This window comes from Antennarius striatus, chromosome 6 (genome assembly GCF_040054535.1).
Source record: "Antennarius striatus isolate MH-2024 chromosome 6, ASM4005453v1, whole genome shotgun sequence".
In the NCBI taxonomy this organism is placed as follows: Eukaryota; Metazoa; Chordata; class Actinopteri; order Lophiiformes; family Antennariidae; genus Antennarius; species Antennarius striatus.
In genome coordinates, this window is record NC_090781.1 from 20,096,951 (window position 1) to 20,114,172 (window position 17,222).

General features: G+C 44.0%; 1 protein-coding gene across 4 annotated transcripts in view; it reads left to right on the forward strand.

Annotated features, from left to right (window-relative positions):
• dscamb (Down syndrome cell adhesion molecule b) overlaps positions 1 to 17,222 on the forward strand; it is a 90,000-nt gene that overhangs the window by 31,573 nt on the left and 41,205 nt on the right. The window contains exon 1 of one of the 4 annotated variants that reach the window (XM_068316954.1): positions 6,831 to 6,959. The exons of the other annotated variants lie outside the window; for them this stretch is intronic. The gene's annotated coding sequence lies outside the window, so the exon portion shown is untranslated. Of the gene's footprint in view, positions 1 to 6,830; positions 6,960 to 17,222 lie in introns of those variants that run through there. 4 annotated transcript variants of the gene reach the window in all.

The window sequence follows — 17,222 nt, forward strand, 5'->3', positions numbered from 1 at the left end:
GCGTACTCATATATGCATGTGAATGAATCAAGCTGAACAAATAGCTGACTCAACCCATATGATGACTGATGAAGTTGTTAATGTGTGACATTATTGGAGGCGACAGTGTGATCCGGTCTGCGGATGATGATGCAGTGGGCCCGGCGATAGGGAGGCATCTCTATCCCGCACGTTTGTTTCAGTGGCTTTTCTCCATCTCCCTCAATCTGCAGAGACGAGAAAGAGAACGATCTGAAAATGAAATATGACGTGTCATTTTTTTGTATTTGCTGCACATTTTGGGTCCCGTGATGCCCATCTGCAGGAAAATGACGCCTGCATGTGTGTCTCTGTTGCATGTGGTGTGTATGTACAGTCTGTGTGTGAAAGTACAATATATCTATGCGAGTGTGTGAGTCTAGTTGCATTTGTCACTCCCCTTTCCTCGGGTGTGTGCGTGTCATGTCTGATTAAAGTTAACCCCTGTGAGGCGTCTGGTACACCCCTCCAACGTAGGACCCCCCCCCCCGTGCGCCTCGCCTTCCCCTCTCCCTCCACCCCTCCACCCTTCTATCACTCCATCCGTGTTCTCCTTCCTCCTGGCACTTTGACAGCACAGGAGAATATGTTCCCTCAAGGTCCCACCCTCCCTTTCTGGCTCCCGCAAGTGGCGTTTCCTTGGAAACAGTGTCAGAGTTGACTGGGTGGGTGCAGATAGATGGCTGCCCTTTATTGGACTACACCACTGCTCCATCAAAAGCGACCACACTGGACCCGTGAGCACCCCTCTGTCCTCACCTCGGGTGGACTGTTCCACTTCACACACGTGGATTTTAGTTCGACCCAGGTTGATGATGTGTGTGTGTGTGTGTATGTGTGTGTGTGTATTTTCAGGGTGTATTGAGTGTTTTTTACTGCCAATGTGTGAATGTGGATGTGTGATTGATCGGATGCATTTTTCACTGACTTTGGTTTATTTAGGGAGATTTTCTGTGCCTTTCTCTGTGTCCTTGGAAAAAAGAAACAAAATGGAGACCGCCCCCCCACACACACACACACAGCCGCTATTATGAGAGCTATTTGATCCATCATTTTAAACAACTGTATTACATTCCAGATATATGTACTATAGTAATTGTCTGCTGAATTATTTAAATTCAAACAGCTGCCGTTGGTATTGAGGCCACACATCAGAAAGGAATAACTTTTACAGTCCTTACCTGATGCACAGTTTTTTAATTTAAGTAGGAGCTGTTACAGACACCTCATTGTTGGATGTGGCAATTATTGTCAGCAATATTAAAGCTATCAAGACCAAAACACATGTTGACCGATAGCTTTATTCAGCCGCAGTGTTACTACGCAGGTTCACACGCTGTTGAAGTGAGAAGGAAGTCGTGGTGTGCGACCATCAAAATGTAATTAAAATAAATGATCTTGTAGTGTTTTCCCCACTGATGTGCATAAAACTATGTTGTAGCTCTGATTGTGAATGTTGCATCGTTCACAGAAAACAGTGTTTTCTCACTTTTACAAGCTGTTCAGCTTGTAAAGCTATAATGAGAATAAATACTGGAAAAACAACAAAAATGAGAATGAAAACTGAAATTATAAGCTTGCTCTCCACTGGTGTTACCACCCTGTCAGGAAATGCAGAAATTCATCGCTGACCTTCAGTGGGAATAAGAATCAATGACGGCACGATGCGGTGATAACATATTATTGCTTTTATTTATCATATATTATAAAGCATCTCCTAACTATTATAATGTAAAAGGCGCAGTCCCATTTAATGCAAAAGATTTTTCTAAGGTTGACATTTATGTCCTCAGTGTGCATTACTGTTTCACAGTACTCTATGGAGAAATGTAATGTTTACAGCATAGCTCCGGCTAGTTTTTAAAAAAATTATGCACCATTTAAGCCACCAAATGCTAACAGCATCAGTTATGAATGGAGTAATAATCATTTTCAGCAATTTACAATCGATGATCGGGTTGTTTCCATTTATTTTATCAAGCATGGTTGTAATTAAATGAGATTAAGTGTAAAACTTTGTCTTCTTCAGACCAGAAAGATGCTGTGTGGGTCTGTTTTTTGGTTTACTTTTCGCATTATGGAATAATTGCTAAATAACAGGATGCACAAAGTCGATTCAAATACTTTTTGTGTGCTGTAAATATTTATCATTTTACTGACATAACATATAATATATTATATATAATATATAATTGTGACCTCTGCTTGCAAAGCAATTCACATAAGGCCTGCATCAAGACATCCTCTCACTTAAACATCAATGCAATAGATCACACACACACACACACACACATGCGCACGCACTTACGCACGCACGCCCACATGCACATGGTATTATGTATTTAAAGTAATTACCTCAGGCCTGATCCAGACAGAGTTTAGTAGCATGTGATAATCCACACAGGCAACATATGGGAGGGATTGAATTAGATGTCCAGAAGAAAATAAAGAAATTAAAGTGTCCTGGTGGCCGTCTGCATGTCTGCAGGACGCAACAACAGGCTTCTCTACGACACGCCTGAGGGTGTTCGGCTTATGCATGCTTATTAGGGTTGGACAAACATGTGTGGATTGAAGAATCATTTGGTGCCTTTTCTGTATGCATGCAAAGATCACAATAGGAAGAGGTGCCACATACAAATAAATAAGCATTAGACAGATGGTGCAATTAATGGCAGCAGTGAACATAGACCATAAGTCTTTAAGCTGTAAAAAAGCTCATCATAATATCATCAATTGCTTGATAAAGATAGGATTGGAAAAAAAAATCTGCTCCATACCGTCAGAATCACATAATTTGGATCACCTCCTCTACAGATACTCTGTAAATTGATTGAACTGCCACAGAGGCAGTACTTTCAACAAACTCTCATCCAATTTCACCTCCTGTTTTTTGGCACTGGGGTATCTTTTCCTAGTTGATTTGCATCAATAAACCTCAGTAAGCAAGGCATTGTAATGCCTAATTGGGCGGTAATGAGCTGTCGCATTATGCAGAGTGCTGAGGTTCAAGCTTATTAGTTGCTTGGTTGCCCATAACATTTCCTGTCTTCCCTCTGCTACGCCGGTGTTGCACGATCGTCAATGCAATCTCCTTTTCTCTCTCACCCTTGCCTCCCCCCTCTCCGCTTCATCCCTATTCTTCTCAGCCATTTCTCTCAATCTCACCCCCCTTTCTCTGCGGTTCTAAAAATAGACTCCTATTATCCATGAGGCCAGGGCCATGTACAGTGAGGCAGCAATCAGCATGGCGGCCATGCACAGGGAGACTCACAATAGATGTCATTCTGCGAGGTAATATAATTCTGTCTACATTACTTAGAGCCCTGCTGGACTCAGAGCAGGGTTATATTCTGGGATAATCTGAATCAAACGTCCCTTTTTTTCAACTAGTACAATTCCCTGAGGTCTGAAAGAGTCTCTTGAAGTGTTAGGCAGAGAATAGCTCTCAAATGCACCATTTTTAGTCCCTGTCTAGTCCTTTTGTCTCTCCTACGTAAAAGACGCTTTCAGTACCTGTCTCTTTAAATGCAGATGTGCCATCGCTCGCTACACTTCCTATCCAGAGGCCTGTGCAGCGTTCTGCAGTTCCTCCTACAGTAAGGCTCCACATGTTTGGGGGTTTAGATGCAGTGTATACTGTATGTGGTAAGGATTAGCTGGGGAGCACCACTTAATCCTTCTGACCTACAGATATCCTTGGGAACTTACTTAGGCAGAGGTTTATGGGCAACGGCACATCTTCCTGGAATGGAGCAAAGTGAAAACTGAATGAGTATCAAAGTTATCTTTCTCCTGAGGTTAGCAGATGCTCAGCAACACTAAAAAGTTTGAATGATGAAATTTTGGATCAATGAAGTCCAATTCGAATAATATATCAGTTGCTGGGAAGAATTATCGGTTGCAGGCACCTGACAACCTGCCAAGCAAATTGATGAATCTCCATTGAGGATGTCTGGTCTGCCTGAGAGTGGCTCGACATGATCATTAGCATATTTTTTCACACATGGCCAAACCTGGACCAGGTACTTTGTGGGACCGGACTCCTACCTTTGGTCTTGGCTCAAGGCAAAGCAATGCCCGACATAGAGAAAGCAAGTAGTTTGCATCTGTAAGACTTGTTGGATCACACGCATGAAACAGGAAACACATTCAGGATCACATTTAGACAGAAAAGAAGACGTTTTATGAACAGGAAATGCTTCAAATCCTTGGAGATACCATCCATCGAGGATATGGATTAAAACACAACCCAATGAGGAGCTTGTCAGTCAACTAGACAACAAATTGGACAACTCTTGGTCCCGTCCCATTTCCTCTTGGGGATAACATCTTTCGTAGGGAGGGGGGTGTTTGTGTGCTAGGTGGAGGGTGGTGAGGGATGGAGTGATTGACTGAAACATTTAAATCTATCAATGTGAATGCAGGAAGAAAGGAAAACTTGCCTTGAGGCAACAGTTGACGTTGCCTTCACAGTCTCTCCTGCTTAGCATTGTTGGAATATATTTATGTAACACCGCTAAACGGCGAGACCCGTTCCACATTCTTCTACATAAAGCAGTACTATACTGCCTAAGGGTGGAAATAGACACACGTGTGTGTGTGTGTTTGTGTGCACGCCCAGTTGAGATCATTAAGCAAAAGCCCTTCCATCGCTACCCCCAACCCCTCAAAACCGTGTGTTCACTGTTGATTCCCCCGCTTCACTTCTCACTTGTGATTGGCAAAAAGCAAAGCACCATATGCTTTTCTCTTCCCAAGTGCTACCCCCCCACCCCCCGTGTCATCTTAAATACGCCCACATGTGTGCGCAGGAAGATTCACACACCAACGCACACACCTAAATCCAATCAACACCCATGCGCACACGAGCACACACTACAAACGCTATTTCTCCCATTGTAGTCAACAATGACGACGCAGCGCAATTCCCTTAAGCAAACGATTCTCAGATGATGAAAGTGAAACGTTTTCGGCTTCTGATTCCTGATGTGCGGCGTGGTTGTGATCAGAGAGGCCTCACACTCTCGTCTTTCTCTGTGTTGCTTCATTTTCTCAGCATTATGCAGTCAGGGAACACACGAGAAAAAAGCAAACAATTTCTAGCTATTTGCTAATTCTTGATCTGTTTTCCCTTTCATTTGGAGGCTTTTGGTGACTTTACCTTCTGCTATCAAACGGAGGGATTTTTCATCTTGAATTTAAAAACAAAACCCTTTTAAGTCCTTTTTGAGCTGTGTTCATCAGGATAAACCTTTTTAAGGTTAAAGACATCATTACATAATATTTGGCTGGCTGACTCATTATTCTCCATGAGCTGGTGGCTCATCATTATCACTCTGAATGGCTGACTGACAGCAGTCGCTGATTAACATATTGACTCTAATTCACTGTCTGGCTGGCCATCTAAATGACCGACTTAAGCGGAGCCTTACCGACTGGCTGGCTGACTGGCTTACTAACACAACCACACGGCCGCTTCACCGGCTCACTAATTAACTGACTGACCCACTAAATTTCCGACTCTGACTGACTGATTGACTCGGTGTCTGCAGACTGACCAACTGACGGCCGCTCTGACTCATCTGCTGCCGGATTTAGTTTCACGACCAGAAAGCGAGTCCTGACACCGACACGATGACTGTCTGACTGACGGGCGAATTTCCATTTTTTTTCTATTAGTCCTGACATGGAAATGGGAAGGAACGAAGAGATATGAACAGTCAGGTGGTAGAATGTACGTGTGTGTGTGTGTGTGTGTGTGTGTGTGTGTGTGTGTGTGTGTGTCTGTTCTCAGTTAAACACATCAACCAGCTACTGTTTCATCCTTATCGACTAAGTTTTATCTATCTTTTTACATTTGTCTATAATTTGTACTCAGATTTGAAAGGGTATACAACAATCCCAGCAGGCACTGGGAACAGACATTTCAAGTTTCCAGTTCACCTCACTTACACGTCTGTATATTGTGGCTGTAAAGGCATTTTTGCACCCACAAGCAACTATTTTGCATCTTTTACCTGCAAGCTTCAGAGGAGCTCTGCATAGAGCCGCTGCTTCTCACGTCCAAAGGTGAGGTTAAGACGCCTCCCAGGTGCCTCCATGTGGAGCTTGTCTGGGCCCATCCAGCTGGGAGAAGATCCCAAAGGAGACCCAGAACTTGCCAGAGGGAGTTTGGATCTGATATAGCTTACATATTCTAGTTTTAGTCATTTAAAAAGCGCCTCTCTATCATAGGAAATGACAAGTTAACATTTACACAGATATTAACAGGCAGGAAATGCTGGCAGGTAATATATATGTTTGATTTCAACTTTCTGATGTTGATTATATTTAAAACTGAGTGTTGTATGTTAGTAAATATTACCCATTTGTATACATATGCTGCATGGCTGTGTGTGACTACAACCATGTGTGGTGACTCATGAACCAATGGAAGCCGATGTGACAGCTGCAACATAATCAGATTACAACCACTTTGATTTGTGTATGTCCGTGTGTGTGTGTGTGTGTGTGTGTGTGTGTGTGTGTGTGTGTGTGTGTGTGTGCGTGTGCGTGTGTGTGTGTGTGTGTGTGCGTGTGCGTGTGCAGCACACATATGCAAACGCTACATGTTTTAAGGTGCAGGCTGGTTCACAGGAGGTATCTGAAGCAGAGCAGCAGAGCTTAAAAGGAAGCACAGCGTGTCAGTGTGTCACACAAGCTGCGCTTTTACACATTCTGCTCCATTTAATGCGCAGCACTCGTCTTCTCATCTTTCCCTTTTATCTCCATTTTTGACATTCCTCCTCTCATTTTCCAGCTCGGAATTCTCTGAAGCTAATTATTGCTGAAAAGGACTTTCTTTTTTTTCTTTTTTTTTTAGTACAGTCCTCAGAATGTTTTTTGGCTCTTCCTCAGGGCTTCTTATCAATCCAGATTCTCATTTTTAATGCATTAAGGTAGGTTTTTTTTCTTTCAGAAATATAATTTCTTATTTTACTGCTGAGTTTGATGGAGTTACATCCAGACTTACTGTACCCCCCTCCCCCCACGTGTAATTGAATTTGCGCAGGGCTGAAATCACTTACCTACATGTGCAGCAGAAGATTACTTTTTCTTCTGGCCGCATGCGTTTATTTATTATTAGGATCTCAGTATCTTTCTTCCTCTTCCAATCCCAGAGTTGTTGCGAATCTGACGCTAGTTACCTGACCTGGAATACATCTCCAGTCAGAATCCAAACCTGAAACAGGGACGTCAGTCACACTATATCCCTAGGCCAGCTGTTTGCCCCTGTGTTTCCCTCCGGTGTGGGCATTCTGTCCACTGCGAGGGCATTTTGTCTCCTCACAGCTGGTCTTATCAGAGTCTTGCAGAGCTCTGTGGTGTTGGAAAGGCCATCCAAGCCACAGGAGGCAGCGTCCACACCGCAGACTCCCCAAAGCGCTTTTTGCGCCAGCTCTTCAGTTTCTCATGGGCCTCTGGAGCACACCTGGGAAAACGAACTGGAACCGGCCCACAGAGGAAACTAAAACAGTTTCAAAATTGTTTTTGAAAAGAGGTTTGTGGTAACCTTCAGGGAAATGACTGTAATGAGTCTTTTGCTATTTAAGGAGGGCGTTCTCTGCAGGTCGGAGGTCATTGTCACTGTCTCCAGGTTGCAGTGATACATTTTTTTTATTTCCAAGAGCCAAGACAGACAGTGACTAAGACAGACACAGGAGAAAGATTGCACAGAATGTCCTCAACCTTCTCATTATCTCCTCGGCTCCTTATGCCCTCACGTAGGGCTGGCTGCCTCTGCTTCATTACTGTAAGGAAACTATCTTAACGCAGGAATGGCAGGCTTCCAGTTGGCTCTATCAAGCTGTCAATCACTCCGGTCTAATCTTAGCTCTGCCCCACAGTGCTGCCCATCATTTCCTGGCACTTTGGACAGGCAAGCAGATTCTGTGTGTCTAATTCCCCTGAAATAGATAAGAACCTTAATGGACGGCCTCCTCAGTTATGCACAGATGCTTTTATTGTCTTGTACCATGTTTTTGGTTCTCTTCTCTTCTCTTCTCTTCTCTTCTCTTCTCTTCTCTTCTCTTCTCTTCTGATAAAATAAGTTATATGCACTCTTGAGCAGCAGCCAGCTACACTTAATTTTGTATTGGAAAGCTGAATAAAATGCCCACATTCAGGGACAGATCCCGCACAAAACACACATGATGAATAATGTTCAAATGGCTCCTTGCCACTCTGCCCGTCATTCTCTGCTGTTGTCACAGTAACCATCTCACCTTCCCTTCACAGTCCCGCCCTAATGAGACCACAGGAGGACAGAGTAGCAAGGGGGTGGATGGGAGAAGCAGACACACAGAAAAGCAGAGATATATCACAGGGAGGATAGGCAGCGTGGAAGCAAACCTGCCATTGTCTCGTTTCTGCTCTCTACATGCAGAAACCCTCTCCGACGCCCGATCAGAATCCTACAGGAGACAAAAAGCCACCGTCCCATCACGGTGGGAACATCGGATGATTACGTTACGGGTGCAGTTTGCCTGGGCATTTCCATATAAATCCAATAACGTTATCGTTAATAGATAATTACCCCCGCACACCCACTGCATGATTTGTGACGGCAAACACAGATTAAAATTTAATTAAAGGTGAAATTGTGTGCGAGAGCTGCTCGTTCGGCTTTGCTGAGTGGCTCCATAAACCAAGTAAGTCTGACTGAGTGATTATACATAATGTTGATGTACGTCACAGGGGGGAAACCGTGCATTCAGTTGATGGAAGACAAATTAGAGAGAAACACAGTTTTATTATGATACTATTATATGTAGGTAATCCCAGCTCAACATTAAGGTTGATAAACGAATAGAGAGAGAACAATGTGGAGCAGATCAGCGGTGTGATGTGAACATCTGTTCCTTAATGCACTTTTAAAGTCTTTCCATCTGCCATGGCATCATAAAAGGCCTAAACGGAGTGAACAAGACCCCAGGGCTCGGCACAGATTGGCAATTATACATGTCAACATTTCAGGAGACCTTTAGTGGTTCAGACATGAGTATTTCATTTGGGAAACACATCTGCCAAATGTTAATAAGCAGGCCTCTTGGATCTGATCATGAGTGTGCACAACAGGTTAAGAGGCTCTCGCCAGAGTGTGTGTGCAGTGCGTGTGTGTGTGTGTGTGTGTGTTATCAGGCAGCAAATATCTGCTGAATAAGGATGCAAACTTGCGTGCACGCATGCGTTTGATGTTTGAGGGCTGACTTGGCAGTATCTGTACATTTTTATTGGTGTTAATGGTTGTTGTTGGCGTTTAGCACAGCTTCAATCAAAGCCCATTTACGTGAAGTGCTAATTGTTTGTGTCATTAACCAGAATCTCAGTGGGACGCTCATTAACGGCGTTTCTAAAGCACTCAGATGGTCTCCAGTTTAACATCAGCCTCATTCTGCATCATTGCATCTGGGACTGCAATGGGGCCTTATTCTGGAGCCGGTGACCCAATGGTAGTTTTCACTTTATAACATCTTACCCACATGCACAAAGTCCCTTTTGGCATCTACTGTATGTTCTGTTAGAAAGCTAATTGCTAGCTCATCCCACAGACTCACGGTTGTACGGAGTTTAAAACATTTGCTTAACCCCTACTTTGATTTTGTGAGGTGATCTGCACTTACAACGCACATATGCTCATCGTCTGCCTGGTGAATGATGACATCGCTCCAGCCGGTACAGTCCTCAACCACGTGCTTTTCGCTTCCAGTCAACTTCCCTTGTCAATATTTACTATCGGCAGCCTCTGCCTTTTCATCAGCTGCCTTTGCTGTGCTCTCGTTTCACACCGTCAACTTAATTAGTCACATCTCTCGGTTTAATTACATCAAGAGGAAGGAAGTTGCAATCTCAAGTAGATCAAATTAAGCCCTATGCAAATCCTGAAGTGTCTCATTCCCAGTCTCTGTGGCAACAATGTCTTTATCGCCCGCATTTCTGTTTGAAGGAGTGACGTGATGCTTGTCATCAGCGGCTAAATGAAATGTTACACTGGAAATCACCCCTATTACACAGGTGTGTGTGTGTGTGTGTGTGTGTGTGTGTGTGTGTGTGTGTGTGTGTGTCCAAAAGAGATTCACGTTAAGAGGTTAAGAGGACTTTCAATTAATACTGTACGTTTCCTGAACAAAGAAACATCGAACCATTTAACATTAATCAAACTAAAAAAAACAGACAGAGGGAGAGACTTGATTTTTTGAGACATGCATAGTAAAATAATTGTGCTCATCGTTGAAAAATAGGAATAAATGGTATTTAATCTTCTTCTTCTTATTATTATTAAACCATCTTATTGTGCCGGCTTGGGACCATGAGACACTGGCTTGTGTCCTCTTGCGGCTACATTAAGCACCCTCGCGCATTCACGCATCAAAGCTCACGACTTCACCTCATCTCGGATTTTTGGTAGGTAGTAACGTGATACCGTACGCACCTTCTATTGGCTTACGGCATCCGGAAGTGCGTTCTGTTCCATGTGTGTCGGACTTACGTGAGATACAAAAGTGCTGTACTGTATATCTAAGTGTGTATAAGCTTTAAATATTCTATGATCCCTGTTGTGCATACTGTATCTGTACATACACACTTGTTTCATGAAGCACCAGTCGGACCTGCAGATAAAGAGCCAGTGCCCTGCAGAACTTTTTAATGCTGTAATTCACCCTTCAACAAGTTTCCCTGATGGACTAAAGCTCCAGCCGTGTCCTGAATCTGTCACAGAACTGTGAAATAAGAGTGAAATTGCGGCTGCAGCAACCAGTCAAATATGACCTTTTCTTCATGTGCGCCATCCCCAGAAATCATCCCTTAGTTAATACGTCTTGGCGAATGGGAACTGTGACCTTGTGGCGTGCAGATTTCTCTTGCCAGTCCCACCCACTCCATCATCAAAATTCCAGCCAGGGTCTTCGTTCTACCTCATGAGCCCCGGCGCTTCCTCTCCGCAGCCCTCGCTCACCCTTCATATTCCTCTGTCCTGCCCCCCCCCTACACATGGGACATGCATAAACCATGCACACACACAAACACACACACACATGCACACACACACATGCACACGCACTGTCTTGCTTGACAGATATGGGAGAATACAAGTGCATTCAGAAGGAGAAGAGTTGTTGCTATGGGGATTGTTCATCACAAATGACACAGACAGGTTGAGCTGAGGATGAAACTTTAACAGATATTTTATTAACTTATCAGAACTCAAATTCTCTAAAAAAAATTTCATGACGGTGTTGCTCATGACTGTTTTGAGTTTCTCTGATTGATTCTTCCTACTTCCTGCATGCCATGTGATTTTGGCCAAATATGTAAGGATTGTTTTCACACAGTTTAAAGAAGTGGACTATAAATCCAAACACTATAAGGAAACATAGTCTATATAAGATGTACATCAAGATGGCATCATAGATGGTAGTCTTAAACTGATTCTGACTCTCATTCTGATTCTTGTAGCTTCTGTTCAGTTATTATTCCAGATTTCCTTTGCTGTACATCAGGATTAAATTATTGTACGTCATGCAAAGGATTTGTAAATGTAGTCGTCATGTATGAAGCATTAATCTACCACACGTGCTCTGCATTAACAAGAGGATTTTTTTGTGTTGTTGTTATCCTCTATAATCCCGTTCCGTGAAACAAATGGACGTTGTTCACCGGTAACCTGGATGATCCGGAAATATTAAATAATTCACCAGGAGGCCAGCAGTAGAAAACACCGCAGGGGGTTGGCAGCTTGTCTGTGCAGGACACACAACCAGATAATAATAATGCAGTGTGTGCATGAAAATAAACACTAAATGACAATGTAAAACAAATCAACTAAACCTGACACGAATACCAACATTCACTCGATAAAACAGTGCCTATGAAAGAATTTATGAGAACTATATTTCAACAACTTTAACATATAAACATACAAGATAAACTTATTTGCAGTTTCTGTTTCATTTGTCCATTTATTAGACATACGCACAAATAATATGTATTGAATAGCTTAGAGCTGCCATTTGGACGAAAAACTTTAATATGGTTAGTAAACCACTCATTGGAATTGATGTATTCAGAATTGACATGGATATTTCTTAAAGTGTACTTAATATGTAAGCGTTTCATGAATATATGCATCATGCCATCATGCTCATCCTCTCAAGGTTTTTTGTTTTAACTTTCATTACAACAAACATGATAATAATCAGTAGTAAAGACATGGTGATGGAATAATCACCAGCAGCCTGTGTATTAAATCTAATTCTATCTCTATATGTGAATTTAGCGCATACTGATGAAAAAAAAAAACCCTTCTCCCGTCTGTAGTAGCGTTGTTCTGGTTGACACTAAATGGCTCCATCAATGATCAAATAGAGGTAATTTGCGTCACAATCTGACAGCGGTGATGGGCTGCATCTGGCTGCACCCACTCCGTGTATTCAGATGAGCTCGGGGAGGGTGGACAAGGAAGGAGGAAGGAAGGCAGACAGAGGAAGAGGAGAGACGGAGAGGGAGAGAGGGAGAGCGTGTAGCTTTCTCAGACAGCTGGTGATGTGCAGCTGTCTAGGAGGCTGGATTACTCCCTAAAGTCTGCCCTCGGAGGGGAGAGGCAAGAGGGAGATGGAAAAGGAGAGGAGGAGGCGAAATAGAGACAAAGACTGAAACGGGGACAGAGAAGGAGAAGGATGAAGACTGTGAAACAAAGGAGATTTGGGCAGGCAAAGATGAGGACAGCAGTACAGAACAAAAGATAAACAGATGTAAGTTCTCCAGATAGAGGAAAAGAGACAGCGACACTTGAGAAATGAAGAATTATGGGAGAGATCATCCGAGATAAAAGAGAAGACAGAGACAATATCGAAACTTATCAAATCAAACCAGGCTGACTTTTATCTTTCTGCATTTAAATTTTGTGAGGTCTTAGAAGTTGTGCCACTTGCTATCAGTGTTTTAGCATTTACACTGATATAACACCAGGATAACAGCAGGATAGTGCTATTAAGTTAAACCAGGATAACATCAGCATAACAGCTTTGATGAGCTTCTTTTTTGCTCCACATATTTCTGGTGACTTCAGTATAACACACTGACTCATGCATTCCAGAATGGAACCTCATTTATAAAGTCCATTAGAATCTATTCTGGAGGCTTTAATTGTATTGCCCAATGTCGCTCAGCAGATGGAGCAGATTTCCATCTTTTTTTTCCCCCAGCGCTGTGAAAACCCATCATCCCGTGATGGACTGGGAACAGTGGTTAATTAAAACTGGGTCCAACCCGCAGCTGATCACATGGCAAAGAGTCAACGTAGGTAAATAGATTAATAAAACTGTGTGCTCAGACTTCCTTTGTTTCTCCTGCAGATAAATATGTGTAATAGTGTCTGACTCCTTGTCCAACACACAAAGGTTATGGTTTATTTTAATGCCACATGTCATCCACTCACTGAAACACTGGCCTGCTTTGTGAAGCCTGATCCTAAATATTACTCTCTGCCCTGTCACCAGAAAAATATCCCGCATCTTTATTGCCAGTTAAGATTTTGATTCTGATCAAAGTGAACATAATATCCTCTCTAGCTCAGAACATTATGGAGGAGTACGAGAGGTCAATACCTGCTGGAGATCAATGGCAGATGCTGCCAAAGAGCAGGAGCAGTAGCTAACTGGCTGGCAGGCCGGTATAATAACCATCCCAGTCTTTTGCCCGTGTGTTCCCCTCAGACTGAACTAATATAGTTTTTGCTGGGTAATGATACCGAGATGCAAGCTCACATTCCCCGTAATTGATCCTCGGGGCTATGGCCACACACTAACGAGCTAAACGAAGAGGAAAACCCTCCTAGCAACTGGAGAGAGAGACACAGGGAAGGACGAGAGAGAGGGAGAGAGCAGAGGAACGATTCAGACGTGCAAATAAATGCATGTGAGTCAAACCGAGGTAAAAGACGGAGGAGATCTTGGGATGAAAAGACAATGAGAAAATCTGAATTCTGTTGTTATGATGGCGGCGTGCTGTCAGGAGATCAAAGCAGGTAGTGTAAAATGGTTGAAGAGTGCAGGAGCTGCTTGAGTATTCACTTTCTTTTTTCTCTCTCTTTCTCTCTTCTCTGGAGAGAATGAGCAAAGAGAGGGAGAGAGAAAGAGAGCAGTGTGGACAGAGCACCAGTGCATGCTGCCTCTTTCATCTTTGACAACATCCATGGGGGGATTGGACTATTGTGAATTTGGAGTGAAATATTTCAAAGGGCTGCTGGAGTAGAGCTGGGGCCGGGCTTCTTGGCCGGGTTCAGGCCGTGTTTCACAGAGATGAAACACCTGGTTCCCAGCCTTCCCTCTGATTAGACGGGGTTTTGTAGCTGATGCCACGGGCGCTCGCTGATTAATCTGGTCTTTATTTAATGATAGCAACAGATAATATTCCGCGGTGTGTTTGTATCTGGTGAAGCCGACAAAGGCAGACCTTTTGTGTCTTTTTAAATCACTTAATCCTTTCATATTCATTCATTATTACCTGTTTGCAGAAGCAATAAGGAAACATTTGAATGTGATTTTCTGAAGGTTGCAACTTTTTGATTTATATCTGTTGGGGTTGGTGTATGTGGAGTTTGATCCACACTCCCGTAAAAAATATAAATTTGATGATGTACAACACTAATATAATCCTTTTTCTTCTCTCTCTCTTTCATGCTCTCCTCTTCTATCTCTGGGACACAGGTAAGTCTTATTGATATCCCAGGGTGAAAAATGTTGATTTGGTGTCCACAGAATGAAACAAATGTCTGCACATTGTGAGAACAGCTCTGGCGGTTTTCCTTTAGCTGTTAATCAATAGCTCTCAGATGTACGCGGCTAATGCTGCAGCAAATGAGGGGGAAAAAACAAAAGAGCGTTAAAAAACAACGTTTTGAAAGAATGAGTCCGGGATGGAAAGGCCTCGTCTTCAATCCATGTAGGTGTGTGTTGACGTGTTTGTGTGTGTTTATCTGCACGCGTGTGGATGCAAGTAATTACGTGCATGTGCCTGCTGTGGTCGGAGATGGAGGCTGCTGAATATTCATGATGCCTGTGCTTGGTTGAGGCTCAGAGATAAGACGTTTATGTTCTGGCAGCCGGAGAGGAAAAGAGGGTATGTGTGTGTTTGTGTCTGTGTGTATAAATGGGGGTGGTGGGGGTACGGGTGCGGCAGAAATGTGTCGACATCACTGGTTTAATGGTTTGAATCTAACTTGGGCCAATTAAAAGGCATGCTGCGTGCACTGGGGTGGGCTCCCATTCATTTCAGGGGAAATTGAGGTTGAAATGAGCTATTGTGGGGCCACGTGGACCCCGTGCATACTGAGAGGCAGGCCTGCAGTGGCAGGCCTCCAGAGCGGTGGATAGAGGACAGAGGACCATCTTTGATGGTGGACAAGGAGGGACAGTGTTCGCTTTGAGAAGGAGAGGAAGGAGAGTGAAAGGGATGCGTGCACAGGGAGGCAGGAGCTGGGGATGGAGGCAGATGGAGAGAGATACGGGGAGAGAGAAGAAGGAGGAGGAAGTGGGGGGAGAATGACAAGAGGCTGAAGACGAGGGTCCGAGAAGAATGACAAGTATCTCAAGAAAAAAGTGATGATGAGGAAAAGAGGAGGAGTCTGAGAAGAAACGGGGACGATGGCTGAAACGGGAGCACGTGGAGGAGGCACCGGGTGGTGGATTGGGTCGGGACAGTAGCTTCTGCCCTCCTGACAACACACTGTGGAGGCACTGACTGAGCCCTAGACAGACAGACAGAGACAGACAGACAGACAGACAGAGACAGACAGACAGACTGACAGAGACAGACAGACAGACAGACAGACAGACAGACAGACAGACAGACAGACAGACAGACAGACAGACAGACAGACAGACAGACAGACACAGACAGACAGACACACACAGACTGACAGACAGACAGACAGACAGACAGACAGACAGACAGACAGAGACAGACAGACAGACTGACAGAGACAGACAGACAGACAGACAGACAGACAGACAGACAGACAGACAGACAGACACAGACAGACAGACAGAGACAGACAGACAGACTGACAGAGACAGACAGACACACACAGACTGACAGACAGACAGACAGACAGACAGACAGACAGACAGACAGACAGAGACAGACAGACTGACAGAGACAGACAGACAGACAGACAGACAGACAGACAGACAGACAGACAGACAGACAGACAGACAGACAGACAGACACACACAGACAGATAGACACACACAGACAGACACACACACAGACAGACAGACACACACACACACACACACACACACACACACACACACACACACACACACACACACAGACACACACACAGACACACACACACACACACACACACACACACACACACATGCATGCATGCGTCTGTTCACGGTTGTAGTAGGTTAAATATCATGTCGCCCAATCAGATCCCAGAACCAGATCACATAGTTCCTGTTCTCTATCATTGCTCCCAGATTAGTGTGGTTCTGACTGCTATACAGGACACACTACACCCCCCCCCCCCCCGCGCCCCAGTCAACTGAAACAAGCTCACATTTTCTCATCATCATGACTCCTCAGGATCTAAATCCAGATTTGAGCTGCCAGAGGTGTTCATGTCATAACACTGTCCGGTCGAGAAACAGTTCCACTCTGCACGTTGTGTATCACTTCCTGCACCCCCACCCCTCCCCATCCACACTCCCGCCTGCATTCCACCCGTGCAATTGGATGAATCCCCTTTGAGGCTTGGAGCCATGGCTGCTGCAGAAGGAGTCCACATGCGACCTTTGGTTAATGTCAGACGTCACAGACTTTTATGTCACCCCAGTTGACAACGTGACATGACAGGAATCTTTAGTGACTTTTTCCCGTGTGTGTGTGTGTGTGTGTGTTCTCCGTCACACTGGAAAACAGGATCTCATTAAGTATATTTTGAAGCAGTGTGGCGACTGTAATCATTCTGGTGCGAGATCTATATGGAAGAAGGGCAGTTGTACAGAAGCAGCAGTGACTGTGTTTATGCATGTTTGCATGTGTGTGACCCTGCAGGCTAGAGAGATGGGTGACCAAGGACAGGGAAGATACCAAGTGTGATTTCATCGCCGCTGACAGACACACATACTTAGTATGAACTTTAAAGATGT